The 15918-nt window shown below is 44.1% G+C and overlaps 1 protein-coding gene and 1 pseudogene across 4 annotated transcripts in view; both read right to left on the bottom strand.

The window, feature by feature from the left end:
* LOC124606689 overlaps positions 1–15918 on the bottom strand; it is a 267269-nt gene that overhangs the window by 143404 nt on the left and 107947 nt on the right. The gene's annotated exons all lie outside the window — the stretch shown is intronic.
* LOC124608181 lies at positions 12899–13016 on the bottom strand (annotated as a pseudogene).

Genomic DNA, 15918 nt, shown 5'->3' with positions numbered 1-15918 from the left:
TGGAATACTCTCTTTCAAATTCTGAAGGTGGCAGGGGTAAAATACAGGGAGCGAAAGGCTATTTACAATTTGTACAGAAAGCAGATGGCAGTTATAAGAGTTGAGGGACATGAAAGGGAAGCAGTGGTTGGAAGGGAGTTGTAGCCTCTCCCCGAAGCTATTCAATCTGTATATTGAGCAAGCAGTAAAAGAAACAAAAGAAAAGTTCGGAGTAGGTATTAAAATCCATGGAGAAGAAATAAAAACTTTGAGGTTCGCTGATGACATTGTAATTCTGTCAGAGACAGCAAAGGGCCTGGAAGAGCAGTTGAATGGACTGGACAGTGTCTTGAAAGGAGGATATAAGATGAACATCAACAAAAGCAAAACAAGGATAATGGAATGTAGTCAAGTTAATTTGGGTGCTGCTGAGGGCATTAGATTAGGAAATGTAGTAAAGTAGTAAATGAGTTTTGCTATTTGAGGAGCAAAATAACTAATGATGGTCGAAGTAGAGAGGATATAAAATGTAGACTGGCAACGGCAAGGAAAGCGTTTCTGAAGAAGATAAATTTGTCAATGTTGGGTATAGATTTAAGTGTCAGGAAGTCGTTTCTGAAAGTATTTGTATGGAGTGTAGCCATGTATGGAAGTGAAACATGGATGAGAAATAGTTTAGACAAGAAGAGAATAGAAGCTTTTGAAATGTGGTGCTACAGAAGAATTCTGAAGATTAGACGAGTAGATCGCTTAACTAATGAGGAGGTATTGAATATAATTGGGGAGAAGAGAAATTTGTGGCACAACTTGACTAGAAGAAGGTTGGTAGGACATGTTCTGAGGCATCAAGGGATCACCAATTTAGTACTGGAGGGCAGGGTGGAGGGTAAAAATTGTAGAGGGAGACCAAGAGATGAATACACTAAGCAGATTCAGAAGGATGTAGGCTGCAGTAGGTACTGGGGGGTGAGGATCTTGCACAGGATAGAGTAGCATGGAGAGCTGCATCAAACCAGTCTCAGGACTAAAGACCACAACAACAACAACAACTGAAATGAACCTATATTTTGATAACACCTGTGCTATAGGTAACGATACACCTGTGTCTAATGAACATGTTGATACAATACTCATTCTGGCAATAATTCTAGGCATTCACAAAATGTATTCACTGTGTGTTTGTGTGTGTGTGTGTGTGTGTGTGTGTGTGTGTGTGTGTGTGTGTGTCTTTTCAGATCCATTATGATGCTTGTGAACCTATCATTTTCCTGAAGTCCGTTTCTACATATTTTTGCCTATTATCTGAAAACATTAATTATCTCTCGTGATCTGTCTTGCTTACTATACAAGGTATCTGCAGCTGAACTTATCCTCACCAACTCAGATTATTAAAAAAATCCATCATGAAAAACTATATTTAAAAATTACTTAACTCATTACATTTTACAAACTACGCTCATGAGTTACATAGTTTTTTACATACACGTTATATCAATTAAGACACACTGGGGCCAGAGACAGTGGTTATGTGTGTGTTTGTGTGTGTGTGTGTGTGTGTGTGTGGGTGTGTGTGTGTGTGTGTGAGAGAGAGAGAGAGAGAGAGAGAGAGAGAGAGAGAGAGAGCTGCATTTGCATGAATGTGTGTAGGTTGTCTGTTTCAGAAGAAGTCCTTGTGACTGAAAGGTTACAAGTTTAGCAGCTGTTTTGTTGCGCCTGTCTGCGACTCATCATCTCCACTACATGTAACACTGTCATTATTCCATCCTGGATTTCCCAGTGTTTTATTATATCAGTTAAACTGTATTGATATTAATAAAAGCCTGTGACTTGTTGAAATATGATGATATTGTATTGCGTACGTATCTCTGAAGTTGGTATACAAAGGAGTCATAAAAAACGTCTATCTGTTGCAAGTGTTGATGGTGGATGGAAGTGGGGAGATAAGTCTACAACTTGTCCTCACTGCAACTACATAACACATTTTGTAAAGTTTATAGGATTTATAAAAAGTGAACATACTAAAGATGTGTTCTGAATTTGATCATGCGAAGAATATGGAAGCAAAAGCCTCTTCAGTAGTTGCACGGATGACGACTGATCTGGCCTTGCAACTTCAGCCAAAATTGCCTTGCTGTGCTGGTACTGCAAATGGCTGAAAGCAAGGGGAAACAACAGCCACAATTTTTCCCGAGGACATGCAGCTCTACTGTATGGTTAAATGATGATGGTGTCCTCTTGGGTAAAATATTTTGGAGGTAAAATAGTCCACCATTCAGATTTCCAGGTGGGGACTACTCAGGAGTACATTGTTATAGTCCAGCAGGAAGGTTAGAAAATTTAAAAAGGGAAATGAATAGGTTGAAGTTAGATATAGTGGGAATTAGTTCAGTGGCAGGAGGAACAATACTTCTGGTCAGGTGAACACAGGGTTATAAATGCAAAATAAAATAGGGTGATGCAAGACTAGGTTTAATAATGAATAAGAAAATAGAAATGCAAGTAAGCTACTATCAACAGAAGTGAATCAATTATCATAGCCAAGGTAGACACAAAGCCCATGCCTACCACAGTAGTACAATTTTACATTCCAACTAGCTCTGCAGATGATGAACAGATTGAAGAAATGTATGATGAGATAAAAGAAATTATTCATAAAGTTAAAGGAGATGAAATTTTTTTCATGATGGGCAACTGGAGTGCAATAGTAGAAAAATGAAGAACAGGAAGAATACTAGATGGATATGGACTGGGGGAAGGAATGAAAGAGGAAGCTGCCTCATTGAATTTTGCACAGAGCATTATTTATTCATCGTGAACGCTTGGTTTAAAAATCATAAATGAAAATTGTATACATGGAAGAGATCTGGAAACACTGGAAGGTTTCAGATTGATTATATAATGATGAAGCAGAGATTTAGGAACCAGACTTTAAATTGTAAGACATTTGCATGGGCAGACGTGGACACTGGCCATAATTTATTGGTTATGAACTGTGGATTAAAGAAGAAATTGGAAAAAGGTAGGAAATAAAGCAGAAGGTACCTGGATAAGTTGAAAGAACCAGAGGTTGTTGAGAGCTTCAGAAGCAGCATTACACAACAATTGACTAGAATAGGGGAAAGGAGTACAGTAGAAAGCAAATGGGTAGTTGTCGGAGATGATATAGTGAGGCAGCAGAGAATCAAATAGGTAAGGGTTAGTGGAATCCTTGGATAACACAAGAGATATTGAATTTAACTGATGAAAGGAGAAAATTTAAAAATGCACCAAATGAGGCAGGCAAAAGGGAATACAAATGTTTAAAACATTAGATTGATAGGAAGCGCAAAATTGGTAAGCAGGAATGGGTGGAGGGCAAATTAAGGATTTAGAAGCACCTACAGGAAAATTAAAAAGGTCTTTGGGAAAAAGAGAAGGCAGCTGTATGAATATCAAGAGCTCAGATGGTAAACCAGTACTAAGCAAAGAAGGGAAAGCTGGAAAGTGGAAGGAGTATATAAAGGGTCTATATACAAGGGAGATGAACTTCAAAGCAATGCTTTAGAAAGGGAAGTGGACATAGATTATGATGAGATCGCAGATATGATACTTCGAGAATAATTCGACAAAGCTCTGATACATCTAAGCTGAAACAAGGCCACAAGAGTAGACAATATTCTGTCAGAACAACTGATGGCCTTGAGGGAGCCAGCCATGACAAAAGTCTTCCATTTGGTGTGCAAGATGTATGAGACATACCCTCAGACTTTAGCAAAAATGTAGTAATTCCAATTCCAAAGAAAGCAGTGGCTGGAAGGTGTGAAAATTGCGGAACAAGCAGTTTAATAAGTCACAGTTGCAAAATACTAACATGAATTCTTTATAGAAGGATGGAAAAACTGGTAGGAATGGACCTAATGGAAGAGCAATTTGGATTACAGAGAAATATAGGAACATGCGAGATGATACTGACCCTATGACTTATCTTGGAAGGTAGATCAAGGAAAGGCAAACCTACATTGATAGCATTTATAGACTTAGAGAAGGTTTTTGACAGTGCTGACTGGAAAACTCTCTTTCAAATTCTGGAGGTATCAGGGGCAAAATATAGGTAGCAAAAGGTTACATACAACTTTTACAGAAGCCAGACAGCAGTTATAAGAGTCGAGGGGCATGAAAGGGAGGCAGTGGTTGAACAGGGAATGAGACAGGACTGTAGCCTACCTCCAATGTTATTCAATATGTACACTGAACATGCAGTAAAGGCAACTAAAGAAAAATCTGGAGCAAGAATTAAAGTTCAGGGAGAAGACGGTGGTGGCGGTTGTTGGGATGTTTAAGGGGAACTGAACAGTGAAGGTCATCAGTCCCCCATTCCAAAAACAGGCGAGCCGAAAATTTGCGGAGCAGGTAAAAACCAAAGGGGGGAGGAGACTCCCCCCCCCCCCCAGGCACTAAAAGAACACAAATGCAGCAACAAACACTACAGACAAGAAGAGTACAGATGAACACCAGACAGAAAGAAACAGAAGAAAAGAAGATGGCCGGAGACTGGTTGACTGACCACGAGAACAAAAAAAAAGGGAAAGAGTCAACCATCCGACGACACACCAAAACAGCAACAAATATGGAGAGACGCGAGGACAAAAGACACAGAAAGGGAAAGGTGCAGGACCTCCCTAAATGGAACCATAAAAAGGACTACCATGGATAAAATTTAAAACGTCATCAGCCATGGAGGCATCGTCGCATAAAACCAAAGGCAAAGTGCCCGGGAGATTAAAAGACTGCCGGAAGTTGCGCAGTCGGGGACACTCCAACAAAATGTGGGCGACCGTCAGCCGAGACCCACACCGACACAGGGGGGGATCCTCCTGACGCAAAAGACAGCTGTGCGTCAGGTAGGTATGGCCGATGCGAAGGCGACACAGGATGACAGAGTCCCTGCGAGAAGCCCGCAGGGAGGAGCGCCACACATCGGTCGTCTCCTTGACAGCCCGCAGTTTATTCGGGGATGTCATGTCACGCCACTCAGCAGTCCACATCCCAAGCACCTTACGGCATAACACCAGCTGCTGATCGCGAGCCGTGAGGCCGATCTCCAAAACTGGGGCGTCGATCGCCCCTTTGGCCAGCCTGTCAACACATTCATTCCCCGGGATGCCAACGTGACCTGGCGTCCAGACAAAGACCACCGAATGACCAGAACGGGTAATGGCGGAAACAGACTCCTGAATAGAGGACACCAGAGGAGAAGAGGTATAGCAGTGGCCGATGGCCTGGAGGCTGCTCAGGGAGTCACTGCAGATGACGAGGGACGTACCTGAGCAGAAACGCATATGCTCAAGAGCGCGCAATATGGCCATCAGCTCTGCAGTAAAAATACTGCAGCCAGTCGGCAAGGAGCGCTGCTCAACATGGGCAGCGTGAGCAAAAGCGTAGGCAGTGCGACCATCAACCAGGGAACCATCAGTGTAGACAGTCTCACAGCTCGAAAATGAGGCAAGGAGTGCAAGAAAATGGCGATGGAGGGCCACAGGCGGAACCAAGTCCTTGGGTGCCTGTGCCAAGTCCAGACGGACGGACGGCCGGGGCAAACACCAGGGAGGCGTAGGTGCACGGACCCAGAAGGGAGGCAGAAGAGGGAATGACCCCAGTTCCGACAGCAGGGACTGGACGCGGACAGCTATGGAAAGCCCAGACCTAGGTTGCCTTTCGGGCAGATGGAGAACCATGGCAGGGAAAAGCAGGCGATGATTGGGATGGCCCAGCGAGCAATGCACGTGGACAGCACAGTCGGCGAGCAGTCGATGGTGGCGAATCCGCAGGGGGGGAACCCCGGCCTCCACCAGTAGACCATCCACGGGGCTCGTACGAAAAGCGCCAGTTGCAAGCCGAACCCCACAGTGGTGTATGGGGTCTAACAACATCAACACTGAGGGTGATGCAGACCCATAGGCCAGGCTCCCATAATCAAGCCTGGACTGCACAAGGGCCCTGTATAATCGCAACAGCGTGCAGTGATCCGCACCCCAAGATGTGTGGCTCAGGCAGCGGAGGACGTTGAGGTGCCGTCAGCACTTTTGCTTCAGCTGAGTAATATGAGGAACCCATGTGAGCTGGGCATCAAAGACGAGTCCTAAGAAGTGGCAAGTGTCCACCACTTCAAGCAGGTGGCCGTCGAGGTAAAGTTCAGGATGAGGGTGGACCATCCGACGCCTGCAGAAGTGCATAACTCGAGTCTTGGCTGCAGAGAACTGAAAACAATGAGTCAGAGCCCATGATGCTGCCTTGCGAATGGCTACTTGCAGCCTGCGTTTGGCGACTCCCATAGTCGTGGAGCTAAATGAGATGCAGAAGTCATCGGCATACAAAGAAGGAGACACCAACGTCCCCACGGCTGCAGCCAGACCATTAATGGCCACTAGAAAGAAGGAGACGCTCAACACCGAGCCCTGCGGGACCCCATTTTCCTGTGTATAAGAGGAACTAGAGGTGGCACCGACTTGCACCCGGAAAGAGCGGCACAATAGAAAGGTTTGAAGAAAAGCCGGGAGCCGACCATGAAGACCCCACTCATGCAACGTAGCGAGGATGTGATGCCTCCATGTGGTGTCATACGCCTTCCGCAGATCAAAAAATACAGCAACAAGATGCTGACGTCGGGCAAAGCCCGTACGGATAGCGGATTCTAGCCGCACAAAATTGTCCGCAGCAGACCGGCCCCGACGGAAGCCACCCTGGGATGGAGCGAGGAGACCGTGCGACTCAAAGACCCAACACAAATGCCGCCCCACCATACGTTCGAGCAATTTGCACAAAATGTTGGTGAGGGTAATGGGATGATAGCTGTCCACCGCCAGTGGGTCCGCACCGGGCTTCAAGATGGGGACAATAAGACCCTCTCGCCATTGCGACGGGAACACGCCCTCACTCCAAATGCGGTTAAAGATGGTGAGGATATGTCTCTGGCAGTCCCTGGAGAGATGCTTCAACATCTGCGCGTGGATGCAGTCTGGTCCTGGTGCTATATCAGGGCAATTGGCGAGGGCAGCGAGGAATTGCCTCTCGCTGAAAGGAGCATTGTATTTTTCAGAACGACGCATGTGGAATGATAATGGCGTCTGCTCGGCTCGCTCCTTGAGAGAGCGAAAGGCAGGGGGATAAGTTGCAGTCGCAAAGCTCTGAGCAAAGTGCGCAGCAAGGTGTTCAGCAATGGCGGCAGCGTCCGTGCAGACAGCGCCGTCCAAGGAGATCCCAGGGACACCCATAGGGGTCCGGTCTCCATAAATCCGCCGGATCCGGGACCACACGAGCGAGGGGGAGACACGGGAGCCCAGGTATCAGACATACCTCTCCCAGCACTCCTGCTTACACTGTGCAATAAAACGACGGGCCAAGGCACGGAGCCTCTTAAAGGCGATGAGGGTCTCTAGAGACGGGTGCCGCCTATGACGCTGGAGAGCCCGCCTACAGTCGCGAATAGCCTCAGGAATCTCCAGCGACCACCAGGGTACAGCCTTCCTCCGAGGGAGTCCAGGAGAGCGGAGGATGGCAGCCTCGGCCGCCGAAATGGTTGACGTGGTTAAGACAGGGACCACCTCGTCAACGTCACCCTGTGGGGGAGACTCAATGGTTGCAGCGGAAGTAAAAGCCGGCCAGTCAGCCCTGTGGAGTGCCCAGCGGGGCAGGCGCCCAGAAGAATGACACTGGGGCAGTGACAAATAGATGAGAAAATGGTCACTACCACACAGGTCAGGATGCACCCTCCAGTGGAGGGATGGGACAAGAACGGGGCTGCAAAGAGAGAGATCGATGGCCGAGAACGAGCCATGGGCCACACTGAAATGCGTGGGAGCACCGGTGTTCAAGAGGCTGAGGTCGAGCTGAGCTAACAAATGCTCCACGGCACGACCGCGGTCATCGGAGACAGTCCCACCCCATAGAGGGTTGTGGGCATTGAAATCGCCCAGTAACAAGAAAGGTGGCGGCAATTGAGCCAGCAGCGCAGCCAGCTCATGCTGCGCGACATCACCATCCGGTGGAAGGTAAAGACTGCAGACGGTAATAGCCTGTGGCGTCCACACCCTAACAGCGACAGCCTCTAAAGCCGTTGTAGAGGGACAGACTCGCTGTGAAAGGACATAGATGCAGACGCCACCAGACACCCTTTCATAAGCTGCTCGGTTCTTATAATAACCCCGGTATCCACGGAGGGCGGGGGTTCGCATTGCTGGAAACCAAGTTACCTGAAGTGCAATGCAGAAGAGAGGGTGAAGGCTGATAAGTTGTCGGAGCTAAGCTAGATGGTGGAAGAAACCGCTGCAGTTCCACTGGAGGATGGTATTGTCCATGGATGGGAAAGGCGTGAAAAGACTGGGGAGGCAGATTACGCCTCCTGCTACTGAGTCACCACCAGTACAACAGCCATCCATGGCGTCCGAGGGACTGGCGAGATCCAGGTCCTCAGCGGACGCCAGAATCTCCACCTCATCTTTGGACGCAGAGTGAGAAGGTTGCGGTGGGACAGGTGCCACCGCAATGTCAGGATGCTTGGGAGCCTTCTTCTTGGACTGCTTTGCGCGCTGTGCCTTAGGTGGTTCTGGCTGGGAGGGCCTCACTGGGTCAGTCTCAGGGACTGAAGACGACAGTGACGCCCTACGACCAGCGACCGGTGGTTGTTTGAGAGACTTGCGGGTGTCCGCTTTGGCACTGGGCAAAGCCTGGGATGGGAGGGCCCCAAGGGACCCCTTCCGGGCGAGAGGAGCCGAAGAAGGCTCACGCTTCTCCGGCTGGGAAGGGGGAACAGATGTCCCCGGTGGTTGGGGTGGTGTTGCTCCTGAAGTAGATGGAGCAGGAGCAACAGGGAGGGAAGGGCCCCCCACAACCAAGGGAGCCGGTGAATTCTGACAGAGCTGAGATCGAACTGTAGGTGATGACACTGTAGAGGTTCGAACCGGTGTTGCAGCAGCGGCATAGGTAGACATCATGGGCACAGGATGTAGCCGCTCATATTTCCGCCTTGCCTCGGTGTAGGTCAGGCGGTCCAGGGTCTTATATTCCATTATCTTCCTTTCCTTCTGGAAGATCCGACAGTCTGGGGAGCAGGGGGAATGGTGTCCTCTGCAGTTAACACAGATGGGAGGCGGAGCACATGGAGTATTGGGATGCGAAGGACGTCCACAATCTCGACATGTGATGCCGGAAGTGCAGTGAGATGACATGTGCCCTAACTTCCAGCATTTAAAACACCGCATCGGAGGAGGGATATAGGGCTTCACATCACAACGGTAAACCATCACCTTGACCTTTTCGGGTAAAACATCACCTTCGAAGGCCAAGATGAAGGCACCGGTGGCTACCTGATTATCCCTCGAACCCCGATGGACGCGCCGGATGAAGTGAACACCTCATCGTTCTAGGTTGGCACGTAGTTCATCGTCGGACTGCAGAAGAAGATCCCTGTGGAATATAATACCCTGGACCATGTTGAGACTCTTATGCGGCGTGATGCTAACGGAAACATCCCCCAACTTGTCACAATTGAGCAACCTCCGTGACTGGGCAGAGGATGCTGTTTTGATGAGTACTGAACCAGAGCGCATTTTGGACAAGCCCTCCACCTCCCTGAACTTGTCCTCTAAATGCTCCACAAAAAACTGGGGCTTGGTTGACATAAACGAGTCCCCATCAACTCGCGAACACACAAGGAACCGGGGTGACTATTCTTCACTGCCTTCTTTTGCCATACGTTCCTCCCATGGAGTGGCCAGGGAGGGAAATGAACGTGGTTCGTATTTCTTGCCGTTGAGGTTAGACCTCGATCGCTTAGAGACTGCTGGTGGAGGCCCACCAGCGAGAGATGATGTACCACGCTTCACTGCGGGTCATCTGCCCTGATGCCACCCACTCCAACCAGGGGCTCTCCCCACGGGTGCCACCCAACCACAGCAAAGGCCACTTGGCAGGATGGCCTTTGCCGGGAGTCCCGATGCCCCAGAGGGATAGGCATCTACTCCTCGGCATACAAGGGGAGGTAGCAGCTCAGGCATCAGCAGTGCGATCCCTGTGTAGTCAGGGAGCTACCACCAAGAGGGTACACGACGACCCCACCACAACGGACTGGCTACCATGCTGTTTGTCGGGTGTCGAATATCCATATGTGTCAGGAGGGCAAAGATGGAAGTTCATAATGGAGGGCATGTATGCTGCCCGGAACACACAGCAGCTGAGTGTTGGAAGCATGGTGTAAGGCCAACTCCATGACAATATTGGTTGTGGCAGATCTTAGGGCAAGACGGATATATAATACACCACGTAAGGCGTCCTTCCCCAAATGGTATGCACTAACAGAAAATTTTGAAAGATAGGGGTCAAACCCCGTAGGGGACCATCACATTAAGGCCGAAACGTTTGAGACTCCTTTTAGTCGCCTCTTACGACAGGCAGGAATACCGCGGGCCTATTCTGACCCCCGAACCCGCAGGGGGGTCAGGGAGAAGAAATAAAAGCTCTGAGGACTGCCAATGCCACTGTAATTCTTCAGAGACAGTAAAGAACTTAGAAGAGCAGTTGAACGGAATGGACAGTATCTTGAAAGGAGGATATAAGATGAACATCAACAAAAGCACAACAAGGATAATGGAATGTAGATATATTAAATCAGGTGATGCTGTGGCAATTAGATTAGGAAACAAGACACTTAAAGTAGTAAACAAGTTTTGCTATTTGGGCAGTAAAATAACCGATGATGGCCAAAGTAGAAAGGACATAAAATGTAGACTGGCAATGGCAAGAAATCATTTCTGAAGAAGATAAATTTGTTAGCATCAAATTTAGATTTAAGTGTTAGGAAGTCTTTTCTGAAGTTATTTGTCTGGAGTGTAACCACGTATGGAAGTGAAGCAAGGACAATAAACAGTTTAGATAAAAAGAAATGTGGTGCTGCAGAAGAATGCTGATGATCTGATGGGTCGATCATGTAACTAATGAGGAAGTACTGAATAGAACTGGGGAGAAAAAGAATTTGTGGCACAACTTGACCGAAATTGGTTGATGGGACATGTCATGAGACATCAAGGGATCACCAATTTAGTATTCAAGGGAAGTGTGGGGGTAAAAGTCATACTGAGAGACCAAGAGATGGATACAGAAAGCAGATTCAGAAAGATGTAGATTGCAGTAGTTATTCGGAGATGAAGAGGCTCACACAACACAGGATAGCATGGGGAGCTGTGTCAATTCAGTCTTTGGACTGAAGACCGCAACAACAACATGTGGAACAGTAATACACCACAAAATAAGTGTATTGAAAAACATGCAGAAAATATAGATGTGGGTGTATTGGCTGTAAGTGATTTTTACAACGGGGCTGAATGTGAGTGTTTTGGATCTGAACTGGGAAAGGGGGGGGGGGGGGGGGGGGGAAGAAGGAGTGGGTGAGGGTTGTTTGGAATAGAGGATGATGCTTATAAATGTTGGTTCAGAGCTGCAAGAAGTTGCAATGATGAGGCAAGAGAGGGAACAAAGTTGATGGTAATTTTTGTGAAAGTAATGATGTTACAAATAATATTGTGGATGAAAGAGGTGTTGAGGATTCTGAGGGCGAACACAGAATGTTTATTGAAATAAATGATAATGGAATGTTGAAACTAAGAGATGATAATGTTTTTGTTAGTAAATTCAGGGAAAACATAGTCATTAATGAAGTTGTGTCTGAAAACCAGGTATTGACAATCCAAACTCATCAATCTATAGTCACTGAAGAATGTTGTGATAGAGATAATGTGTGTAGTTTAAATTTGTGTGTTAGTTTTGAAAGTAAAGGGGAGATTTTATTAAGATTTTTATGGGATCAATTTGAAAATAATGTGGACAGAGAATTATTTTGTTAACAATTGACAAGAATCAGTAAAGCTCTATACCCAAACTGGTGATGGAAGAAAAGATGAAATTAAGTGAAAAGAGTGTAACCAATAGTCATTTGATCATCTTGTGGTGTAGTTCTTCTTATTGTCACCGTGCTTGCTAAGAAAATGGGATGAGAAGTTCCGCCTTATGCAAGACACCTTTTTTCTTTTGTTTCACCCATACATGTTTCAGCACTTTTGTGCTATCATCAGTGGGTTCTATTTTTATTTTTAACTTACATTATGTTATTGTCCTCTTGTTTTAGTAGCTGTTATGCTACACAATATACAACATGTCAGAGTTTTGAAGTTGTGGTACATTTTCCTGTTTTGTTGGAGAAGTAAATAGGCTTACTTCTTTGCCTGTGTTCGCGTGGCAATGCAGTTTTTCGATTACTCAAAACATAGGAAGAGTTTTCGCTGCCATTACGTGTTGTTGTGGCTGTTGTTGTGTACAATTTTACAGGTGTAGGAAATTATTTGTAGAATGAAATTTCTGTAGGGAAGGAAGATGAAAAACAATTAAGTTGTTCTTACATCAAAGTCAAAGTAGATCAATGGCAAGGGAAAGGCTTAATTGCCACAGGTAGAGCTATCTGTGGAATTCCAGAGAAATTTAGGGATACTACCGAAAATGGGAAAGAGTTTGTGGAAATGCCAATAGCTGAGGTGCAAATCAGAGGAACTACTAGGAGACAAAGTAAATTAGTAAAAAATCATGTGTTACTGACTTTCAAAATTGAAGATGTAACTTTTCAGCAAGGATGTCTTACGATATCAAAATTGGAAGAAAGTTTCATTCTCTGTATGGATTATGTGTAAAAAAGCAGCATTCCATCCTCAGGCCACAAGTGGTCCATCAGGACCATCCGACCACCATGTCATCCTCAGCTGAGGATGCAGATAGGAGGGGCATATGGTCAGCACACCACTCTCCCAGTCGTTATGATGGTTTTCTTTGATTGGAGCCGCTACTATTTGGTCACGTAGCTCCTCAGTTGGCATCATGAGGCTGAGTGCACCCCAAAAAATATCAACAGCGCATGGCGGCCCGGATGGTCACCCATCCAAGTGCTGACCACACCCGACAGCACTTAACTTCAGTGATCTGATGGGAACCGGTGTATCCACTGCGGCAAGGCCGTTGCCCATTGTGTGTAAAGGTTGATGCAAACTTTAGTTGGGGTGAAAATGACTTAATAATTACTAACCTAAGAAAATATTATTTTGAAAACTGATCTGTATATTCTGAATTGTGGCAACAACTGCAGTCATGTCAAAGGTATAGGGAGGCATAGTGTAAAATCAATGTCTTTGTGAAGACTTTTTTTTTATTTCAGAGTGAACCAGATTTTGGAAAACAGATAAACTGTAAAGTATGTGAAGCTGTAAATTTAAATGTCAACTAGAAAAACCGACTAAGGGAAATGTTATGGGAATTCCAAGCTATGTTTAGTGAAAAAACAGGCAGAGGTTAAAAATTATCTGTGCTAACTTCATCTCAAAGCTCACAAGTATTTTTTAAACAATATGGTATTTACTTTTCAAAAAGAAATGAAGGGGAGAGAGAGATACAGGAAATGGCAACATGGGGAACAACAGAAAGAAGTAGAAATGCTCACAACACATTAGTTGTGTCAAAAAGAAATGGAGGTGGTAGATGTGTGCTTGATTCCAGGCACCTTAATCAATCTTTACTAAGAGAAAATGATCCTCCTGAAAAAAAGGACAAGCTTCTGCATATATCAGATTGTGTAAAGTTTATGAGTAATCTGGAATTAGCTTCTGGCTTTCATCAAATTCCTCTTGAATCTGACTGGAAAGTATACTAAATTTTTCTACAGCAGTACAAGTTAGCAGTATTGTGTTGTTCCTTTTGGGTTGAATGTGTCAGTAGCAGAATTTGTTAGGGAATTGGACTTTGTTTTGGACGATGAAGTTTCTTCTAAACTAAGAGTGTATGTTGATGACATTTTAATTACTGGTAGAATGTGGGAAGAATATTTTGACCTTTTGAAGGAAGTTTGTTCAAAATTAAGGGAGGAGGGAATGACTGTAAAATTGGAAAAGTGTCACTTTAGGGTTAACAAACTGTAATTTCCGAGACATATTATTTCTGAAAGGCGTATTTTATCTGATAAGGACAAAATTGATGCCAAAACAAAGCTTTCTGTTCCTAAGACCAAAAAGCAACTAAAATGATTTTTAAGTATCACGGGATTTTATTGAAAATTTATTTGCACTCAAGCTTTAAACAGAAATTGTTTATGTGATTTGTTATGGAAGAATTCAGCTTGGGATTGGACTTGGAGTGAAATAAAGAAACAACTTTACCAAAGCCAACATTTATTCAGACCTTATCTTTTTGTATAATGACAGATAGTAGTGACACAGGTTTGGCTGCACATTTTTTCCAAGAATAAGAAACTGAGGGGAAATTAAAATATCATTCAATTGCATTTGCCAGTTGTGTATTACAAAAGCATGAAAAATTGTACACTGTAACAGAAAAGGAAGTTCTTGCTGTCCATTGGACATTTAATACATTTAAAAATTGTGTTTTGGGTATGAAGTAATTGTATATTCAGACCATTAAGTACAAATCTACATTCAGGAATGCATATCCAAATAACCAATGGGTTTTATTTCTGAAACAGTTCGATCATGAAATCAGGTACATTCAGAGAGAAGAAATGTTGTAGCTGACATTTTTTACACTACCAGTTGGAGTCAGTCCTGAAAATATTAGTGGAGAAGGGGAGACAGAATTCAAAATATGTACCCGAAGAGAGTAAAAGATGAGAGAGATATTTTGAAAATTTGTAATGATATTCAGAGGAATCAAAACCATGATGAAAATTGGAGACTAGTTAAAAGTTATTTAGGAAAAAAAGTGGGAGAAAAAGTTGATCATTCTACAAAGTACACAAAGGAATTCTATTTAGGAGACCAAGACCTGATTTACACAATTAGAAACTATGCCAGCCTAAAGAACACATTAGCACATTAATAAATTATATACATGAAAGCTTTGGACACTGTGAGTCAACAAGATGCAAACAGAAAACACAGGAAAACATATATTTATAATTTTGACAGAAAAATGAAAAAGGAGACCTGTGATCACTGTCAGAAAATGAAGATGAGTAACCAAACTTCGAGAAGATTCATGCAGAACATTTTACCAAACAAAAATTTAGATCTTACAGACATTGATGTTTATGGCCTGTTACCAAAACCAAAAGGAAGGTTTGTTATATCTCATCTATAGCTGACCTTTTTTTCCAAATTTACTGAAGTATATCCACTAAAAACAGCAACAAGAAAACAGATCATTTCTAAAATGACAAACGACTTTTCAACAAATGTTGATTTGCCATGAGCTATTCTGCCTGACAACAGATCACAATTTACATCTAAATCATGAGAAACTTTTGAAGAAGATTGAAAAATAGAACACATTTCGATTTCCGTTTACCATGCCTCAAGTAACTCAGCTGAAAAATATATGAGAAAAATAGAAATGCTCCACAGAACTTACTGTAGCAAAAATCATGTTAACTAGACTGAACATGTTGATGGTTTTGAGGACATAATGAATGGTTTACAGCATTCTTCAACTGTGTTTTCACCATTTGAAATCTGCAAATTTCATTTCTGGAAATGTTGAATACCTTGTTCCCAAGTCATGACACCTCATGATACAAAAATATCTACCTGTTAGGGAGACAATGAAAAATCTGACTGAAGTAAGGAAAAGAAGGTGTGATGCAAAAGGTAAAATAGTTCAGTTTCAAATATGGGATTTGGTTTTGATTAAACACAGGAGAGACCTAAATTAATGACCACAGAGTTAAAGAAATTTTTTGACATTTACATAGGACCTTTTGAAGTTAAAGAGAACTCACATTCTAATGCATATAAATCATATATAAAAAATCCAGCAAATTATTTGGACTTCATAATGTTACTGAATTCAAATGTTCTAAAGATGATCCTTAAAGCAAAAGTTTAATAATGTATTTAATTTCTGTTGTTTAAAAAAAAATGT

Source organism: Schistocerca americana, chromosome 3 (genome assembly GCF_021461395.2).
Source record: "Schistocerca americana isolate TAMUIC-IGC-003095 chromosome 3, iqSchAmer2.1, whole genome shotgun sequence".
NCBI classification, from domain to species: Eukaryota; Metazoa; Arthropoda; class Insecta; order Orthoptera; family Acrididae; genus Schistocerca; species Schistocerca americana.
The sequence above is the reverse complement of the archived record's forward strand: the minus strand, read 5'-3'. Positions and strand labels throughout refer to the sequence as shown.